This window comes from Gorilla gorilla, chromosome 6 (genome assembly GCF_029281585.2).
Source record: "Gorilla gorilla gorilla isolate KB3781 chromosome 6, NHGRI_mGorGor1-v2.1_pri, whole genome shotgun sequence".
In the NCBI taxonomy this organism is placed as follows: Eukaryota; Metazoa; Chordata; class Mammalia; order Primates; family Hominidae; genus Gorilla; species Gorilla gorilla.
In genome coordinates, this window is record NC_073230.2 from 150,162,463 (window position 1) to 150,170,858 (window position 8,396).

Sequence of the window (8,396 nt, forward strand, 5' to 3'; positions counted from 1 at the left end):
TATTTGGAATAATATTTATAAGGAAAATGATATTTATTTATTTATTTTTTTTTTGAGATGGAGTCTCGCTCTGTCGCCCAAGCTGGAGTGCAGTGGCACAATCTCAGCTCACTGCAACCTCCGCCTCCCGGGTTCAAACGATTCTCCTGCTTCAGCCTTCCAAGTAGCTGGACTACAGGCATGCACCACCATGCCCGGCTAATTTTTGTAATTTTAGTAGAGGCGGGGTTTCGCCAGGATGGTCTTGATCTCTTGACCTTGTGATCCACCCGCCTCGGCCTCCCAAAGTGTTGGGATTACAGGCATGAGCCACTGCGCCTGGCTTGATAATAATATTTGTAATAAAAACTTGGCACTTAATGTTCCAAGAACTGTAGGACAGTTACAAAAGATGTAACATATGCAAAATGGGACTTCCAGAAGGAGAGGAGAGAAAGGAATAAAAAAATTATTTGAAGTCGTAATGACTGAGAACTTTCCAAAACATCAAATCATAGATCTAGGAAGCTCAGAGAACACCAAACAGTATAAATATAAAAATATCTACATGTAGCCATATCGTATTCAAACTGCAGAAAATCAAAGACAGAGAAAAGACTTCAGATAGACTCATCATCATCATCCTTCAACAGTCACTGCATGTGATGTTGGATGATTTCCTCTTGGGGTTGGTTGGTCAACCATAATGGATATCATAGCCACAATCTTACCGTGCCTTCTTCATCTCTGACTCTAAGGAGTCACCTTCCTTTCCACTGTTGCCTGGTTCTGTAGTCTGTAACAGATTCATAAGCTTTGTGCAGTGGCAGTAAGGTAGCCAATGAGGTTTATTTGAGGCGCAATTATTGCTAATTGAAACAGATTCGTAGTGCACAGAGAGTGGGATTTGTAGTTAACTACATCTAGATTTTTAAATCCCCACCCCACTGTTTACCAGTTGGATAAACTTGGGCAAACCACTCTCTGAGTGACTCTCTTCATCTGATTAAATGAAGATGTTAGCAGTTCATAGGACTGTTGTGACAAAGCAGGTCACCAGCAAATGGGAGCCGGATGCTCATAGTTTTTTTTTTTTTTTTTCAGATGGAATCTCCCTCTGTCACCCAGGCTGGAATGCAGTGGCGGGATCTCAGCTCACTGCAGCCTCTGTCTTCCCGGTTCAAGCGATTTTCCTGCCTCAGCCTCCTGAGTAGCTGGCTCATTGCTTTTCTTCTGACTTGCCCTAACTTTCAGGTATCTGAGGCGGTTCAAGGGGTGCTGGTTTTCTTCACAGGACTGTCCTTTCACTGGTCCCAGAATCTTGCTTTCTGTTCATAATTCCTGCCTCCTCTCTGGCCTTTTTTCTTTCCTCATGTGGATGTTTGGGGTCCCACTATTTTGCTTCTTGATTCTGTTTCTGTGACACCACTAGTTCAGGAGTGGTGACTTACCCTCTCCACTGCCCCAGCTCGGTTCTGATTTGAGCTCCATCCCTGTCAGTTCCCTCCATAGCTGGCCTTGTAAACTTGGCAAAGTCATGTAAAGTCCTGTGCCATACCTGTGCTTTTTTACGGCACGTGCCCATCAGACTGAAACATACTGACCAGATGAGGGAGGAGATGGCCTTTGCCTCTTAAATATCATAAAAGGATGGAAAATTGAAAGCAATGAACAGAGAACCCTGGAAAAAATCATGATTTTTTTTCTCCTGAAAAGACTCTTCACTGTCAAAAAGGGTAAGGCAAAAATATATAGTTCAAAGCACTTAGAAGCAGAATTACCTCTAAGGAGAGTACTTTTAATTTTGGATGTCAGTGGCTCCTTTATAGATTTTGTGCTTTTGAATGAATTTGTTCAGTAGGAATTTCGGGAAGGCTGGCTACATGGAGAATTAATCATACATATAAGCCTTTGAATGTGAGTACCTTTACTATCTTAATATGGCCATTATTTTCAGATGGTAATACATGTTCACTGTAGAAATCTAGAAAATACAAAAGCCCTTGAAGAGAAAATAACCCAGAAGTAATCCTAACATTGTGGTATATTTCCTTGCCACTTATTTTTCTTTACAACATTTGGATCAGATTTTACCCATAGTTTTATATCTTACTTTTTGCACTTACCAGTATCTGTTTGAGTATTTCACTACATTCTTAAATATAACACCAACATGTTAATTTTAATAGCTGCTTGTCATTCTATTGAATGACTATCTTATGACTTACTCAGCCAACCTCTGGTTTGTTATGAGTGAGCTGCTTTTTGTGCCTGTGTCAGCTGTGGCAGGCTGTGGCCGTGTGAGCATTCTGTAATGCAACGCCCTCAGCTGTGCCTCCAAGGCTTGCACAGGCCTTTGTTGACAAGGAATTTCTTTTCTAGAGTGGGGCGCTTCCTAGTAAGGTGGGCATCTTCAGGAAGTGGTGGCAGAATGGAAATCCCCACACTCAACTTTCCCCTTGATAGGAATGCCCTCCACTGCCAAGCTGGAGTCTGGGGTTGGCTGGGCTAATGTGGCTGTGTTGGGGTGGGCCAGGGTGTGTTTGTGGGTGTGTGCATGTGTGTGTGTGAGAGAGAGAGTGAGAGAGCATAGTCAATAAAGCCATCCACCACAAAATTCTCACGCACCCTCCAAGGATTGTGCAATTTTCTGTCTTTCCTGAGATGATCCCCCTTTGTCTGAGATGATGACTTCCCTTTGGCTTTGCTTTGATTTTTATTTGGACACCATGAACTGAGTGGTTTAAAAACAGATATTTGTTTTCTCACAGTTCTGGAGGCTGGAAGTCCCAGATCAAGGTGCTGGTGGGTTTAGTTTCTGCCAAGGGCTCTCTTCCTGGCCTTTGCTAAATCTCTTTGCAGATGGCCTCCTTCTCACTGTGTCCTCACATGGCCTTTCTCTGTGCTCATGTGGAGAGAGAAAGAAAGAGAGAGATCTCTTCCTTTTCTTATGAGGTCACCAGTTCTATCAGGTCAGGGCCCCACCCGCCTAACCTTAGTTACCTCCTGAAGACCCTATCTCCAAATATAGTCACACTGGAGATTATGGCATCAACATACAAACTTCAGTGGAACACATTCATTACATAACACCTACATTATGGTCTATTTTTTTTCCTACAGCATTTATCATCTTTTAAAATATGGCCAGGCACAGTGGCTCATGCCTGTAATCCAGGCTCTTTGAGAGGCTGAGGCAGGCAGATCATCTGAGGTCAGGAGTTCAAGACCATCCTGGCCAACATGGTAAAACCCATCTCTACTCAAAATATAAAAATTAGCTGGGCATGGTGGTGTGCACCTATAATCCCAAATACCTGGGAGGCTGAGGCAGGAGAATCACTTTAACCCAGGAGGCGGAGGTGGCAGTAAGCTGAGATCACACCACTACACCCCAGTCTGGGCAACAGAGAGAGACTCTGTCTCAAAAAAAAAAAATTTTTTTTATTAAGTTGGTTTTTACCCATTTCCCATAGTAGAATATACGCTCCAGGAGGGCAGGGATCTTTGTTATTCATGGAGGTCTCCCAGGAACCTAGAAGAGTACCTGCATCTAGTAAGTGTAGAATGAATGAATGAGGTCAGCAACCATGGCTGTCAAGGTGGGGAAATAAAAAAGGAAAAGGATACAATGAAGTCCTGGTAATATGTAGAAAATCCCCCTCCCCTGGAAATACTGGATATCTAGAAGGGGAATTGAGAGTTATCCCACTCTAGAACTGTCAATACCTTGTCCTGCAAAATGTAAAAATGTCACTTGATTGGGCAGGATGTAAGGGAGACCCTCCACATTATGGTTCAAACGGGGGCAATGGTGCCATAGTCTACTCAGTCTACTATAAGAACATACCATAGACCAGGTGGCGTAAATGACAGAAATTATTTTTCACAGTTCTGGGAGTCCGAGATCAGGGTGCCAGCATGGTCAGTTTCTGGTGAGGGCTCAGATACTGGCTTGTAGACAGCTGCCTTCTCACTGTGTCTTCATGTGGCAGAGAGAGAACTCTGGTGTCTCTTCCTCTTCTTATAAGGGCACTAATCCCATCATGAGGGCCCCACCTTCATGACCTCATCTAAATCCAATTACCTTCAAAGACCCCATCTCCAAATACCATCACATTGGGCATTAGTGCTTCAATATAAGAATTTTTGGAGAACACAATTCAGTCTATAGGAGACAGTGTAGCAAGTGATCAGGACTTTCAGGATCCAGCCTCAGAAGTCAGGTTGGAAGTAGAATGGGATGCTGTCCACATAACCTATGCCTCCTCAGCCCAGAATTCAACGATTGGAAAACATTGAGGCATTGCATAGGCCGAGGGGCATCGCTGTGCACTCATTCAGGTCAAAACCTGGCTGGGCAGCTGCCATTTCCTTGTCACTTTTCCAGATCTTGAGGAATTGTAGTCACTTACAGGTCTAATTTCTTACAAATCATGTTTTTCATGATTTTTAATGAATCATGTCTTGTTCTTTTTATTTATAAAAAAATACTGAGGCTTCTGGGATGGGGAATGCAGAGTCTAAGAAGTGGGTATCACACTATTTAAAATACTGTGATTAAAAAATATTTTAATATTTATGAAAGATTATCCCTTAATAATATTTTTGCTGTTGTCATGAATATTTTTTCAGATTACCTTGAAAATTATTTTTTCAAGTTCCAAATCAAACAAATGGAGATTTCAATTGGCACCGTATTAAATCTATAAATGACTTTGAAAAGCATCGGCACTTTTATAGTATTGAGTTGTTTCATTTAGGAACATGGTAGGTTTTCTTTTGTTTCGTTTTGTTTTGAGACAAAGTCTTGCTCTGTCGCCCAGGCTGGAGTGCAGTGGTGTGATCTCGGCTCACTGCAGCCTCTGCCTCCTGGATTCAAGCGATTCTCTTGCCTCAGCTCCCGAGTAGCTGGGGTTACAGGCGGGCGCCACCACGCCCAGCTAATTTTTTTTGGATTTTTAGTAGAGATGTGGTTTCACTATGTTGGTCAGGCTGGTGTTGAACTCCTGACCTCAGGTGATCTGCCTGCCTCGGCCTCCCAAAGTGCTGGGATTACAGGTGTGAGCCACCACGCCCGGCCAGAACATGATAGGTTTTTACATTTTGTTTATATCATTTGTGTCTCTCAGTGAAGTTTTGTAGTTTTCTTCATATCCTCTCCTTTCTTTGTAACTGTTATTCATAAGTGTGTTATAGTTTTTGTTGTTATCTTGAATGGAAGAGTTTTCCAATATATTTTCTGATAATTAATTGCTATTATGTTGGAAAGTATTGATATCTGTTTATTTTTCTTATATTCAGCCATCTTATCCAACTCTCTTATTAGTGCTACTAGCTTGTTAGTTTATTCTTTTGAATTTTCAGTCATTTTCTGTATATAGTGATAGTTTTGCATCCTCCTTTCCAATGGTTATACCACTTATTTTTGTTTCCTGCCCTTTTCTTGACCTCTAATATATTAAATAGTAGCCTGATGCAGTGGCTCACTCCTGTAATCCCAGCACTTTGGGAGGCTGAGGCAGACAGATCGCTTGAGGTGAGGAGTTTGAGATCAGCCTGGGCAACATGGCAAAACCCCATCTCTACAAAAAAATACAAAAAAATTAGCTGGACATGGTGGTGCATGCCTGTAGTTCCAGGTGCTAGGGAGGCTGAGGTGGGAGGATCGCTCTGGGCTCCTTGCTTGAGCCCAGGAGGTGGAGGCTGCAGTGAGCTGTTAAGTGTGCCACTGCACTCCTGCCTGGCTGACAGAGGGAGACCCTATCTCAAAAACCATCATATATATACATATGTGAGACAGCATATTTATCTTGGTCCTGATTTTATTGGAATGTCTCTGAAGTTTCACTGTGTGCCAGTTCACCGTGTCCTGTTTGCCTTAACATCTGTTCCTTGCCCTTCCCTGCTCTGTTGTACTGCAGTGGACTGAAATCGGCGTGTCCCAAGGTTTCCATGTCAGCTGGCTTCCTGCTGAGTGCAGGCCCTGGGAGGTTCTGGCAAGATATTGGTGAGTAGAAGAAAGGGAGAAGCCTAGGTATTCCTCCCTTGTTCTCTGCCACAAGTAGCAACTCTAGCAACAGCTGCATCTGTTTCGTGGCTCCAGCTCTGGCCAGACAGGTGTCTCCATGGGTCCAGCTTCTGTTGGGCAAACCTGGTTCCAGGTTTCAGGAAATACTTCTTCCTTTTTTGTTTCTTCAGCTAGGCTGCCCTTAGTCCCCAGCAAGAGGGTCCCTTCCCAACCCCACGTTAGAGGGCTCTGCATATTCCAAACACGCACAAATAACTGAACTGAAGAATTCATGGTTGCCTCTATGTCTTGAGTTCCTGCATCAGGTCTGCACAGCATGGACTGTGACCCTAAACTTCTGCTCTTCTGGTTAACACAGAATGGGCCCCAGGAAAGTGCTCTGAGATACCTCTTGGCCTGTATCCTCAAAACAAAAGACAACTGCATCTGAGTGCCATTAAGTGTTTTGGGTTGTGTTGCTGCTGATGTTGGGGGTGGATTCTGCTTTGACGTGCTGAGAGGATCTGAAGGTAGAAGCACTTAGACACAAAAGAGGACAAAATGATTAACTTGTCAATCTTTTCTCCCAGACAGCATGTGTTCAGCAGATTTTTGAATAAGGAAGTATAATTTCCCAGAAGGCATAAGTATCCATTTTCTGTCTTCCTTTGGTGTTCCAGTTCATGGTTCTGGAGTTACACGGGAATTAGGATGATATTTTGCAACAGTTGTACACGGTACCTGAGGACTGTTTTGCGATATTAAGCAATTCATGTTGCTTTTAACTATATTTCTCGACCCATTCTGAATTTTGGCCTAAAATACAGAAACATGCTAATGTCACATATCGTACATAGTTTAATGTGTTACTAAGAGATGTGGCCTCAGCTTGAGCCAATAGTTGTAAAATTCTTTGGAGAAATTAAAAGATTATAGGTATTTGTGCTATATCTCGAATCTATCCACAGACAAAGCACATTTAAATTTGATCTTATAGCCACTTGAAGACATATGATGGAAATTCTGACTAAAAAATGCTGCCAAAGTCATTAAATTTTATTTAGAAAATACATAAGGTATACTAGATATAAGATGTACCAGCTACCTGAAACAACAGATGATGCTCACATATAGAGCAAAATGTGGTCTTTGGTGGAAAAGGAAATCAATTTTGGATTTGTGCTATCCACATTTCTTTGATATGAACTATTGCTTGTTATTAATAATGTAAACAAAATAGGTAGGAGGTCCTGAAAGGGAGTCCTCCTTAAAAGGTTTCTGGCTTAGTTTCCTTTCTTTTGAGGATTTTTAACATATAAGCCAAACGAAATCCAAGGATTAAACTGAAAAAAAGTAAAAAAAAAAAATGTACAGAAACAAAAATCTGTAAAAATTAGATCTGTAAAATCTTAGATCTGTAAAAATTCAAATCTAAGTTTGGCAATTTCTCACTTAATTTTTAAAATATATTTTTAAATTTTAAAGAAAATGTTTTTCTCCAAATAGAAATGAACTGCATGTGAAATCAAAATGATATTCTAATAAAATATTAGGACATTAGAACAAGAAAATGAAAATGTTTTTATGACTTTAAATTAGTCAGGTGTGGTGGTGCATGCCTTTGTCTCAGCTACTTGGGAGGCTGAGGCATGAGAATGGCTTGAACAAGGCACATGTACCCTAAAACTTAAAGTATAATAATAATAAAATAAAAAAAAAGAAATATCCAGATTAGGCAAATCTAAAAAAAAAAAAAAAGAAAGAAAGACTTTAAAGGAGAAGATTCATTATCCCAAAGTAATGTCTATAAAAACTATTTTCCAATCATTATAGATCAAGATATGGTCTTGATTAAAGACTGATTTTAATAAATTAAGCAGTGTGTTTTGATTTTTGGTCTCCTTTATCCTAGCATTGGAATATTTGAAAGACGAACTTAAGAAATGTTATATGGATCTAGATATTACTTTAAGAGATGGTAAAAAAAAGGTATATATGATCGATCATGATTTATATGATAAAAGTAAAATATAATATTGTTCTGCACTATGAGCTTTTCATAGATGATTGTTACAGTGCTTGAAAATAATAAGTATGCTTTAAAAATTTTACCAATACTTCCAATAAAAGTGTTACTGCCTCAGTAGAGTGAAATTTGTCCAAGTTGAAATTAATAATGCTAAAAAAACCTATCTGGCTGGGCATGGTAGCTTGTGCCTGCAATCCCAGCACTTTGGGAGGCCAGGGTGAACAGATTGCTTAAGCCCAGGAGTTTGAGACCAGCCTGGGAGCCATGGTGAAACCCCATCTCTACTAAAAATATAAAAATTAGCCAAATGCGGTGGCATGCACCTGTAGTCTCAGCTTCTCAGGAGGCAGAGGTGGGAGGATCTCTTAAGCCTGGGAG

The 8,396-nt window shown here is 40.9% G+C and overlaps 1 long non-coding RNA gene and 1 pseudogene across 1 annotated transcript in view; both read left to right on the top strand.

The window, feature by feature from the left end:
- The window catches only part of LOC129523585 (uncharacterized), a 135,387-nt gene extending 127,274 nt beyond the window's left edge, over positions 1–8,113 (top strand). The window contains exons 4-6 of the long non-coding RNA XR_008667115.2: positions 1,084–1,233; positions 5,904–5,989; positions 6,580–8,113. This is a non-coding gene — a long non-coding RNA (uncharacterized lncRNA). The remainder of the gene's footprint in view (positions 1–1,083; positions 1,234–5,903; positions 5,990–6,579) is intronic.
- Positions 792–952, top strand: LOC115935536 (uncharacterized; annotated as a pseudogene).
- Positions 8,114–8,396: the final 283 nt, after the last annotated feature.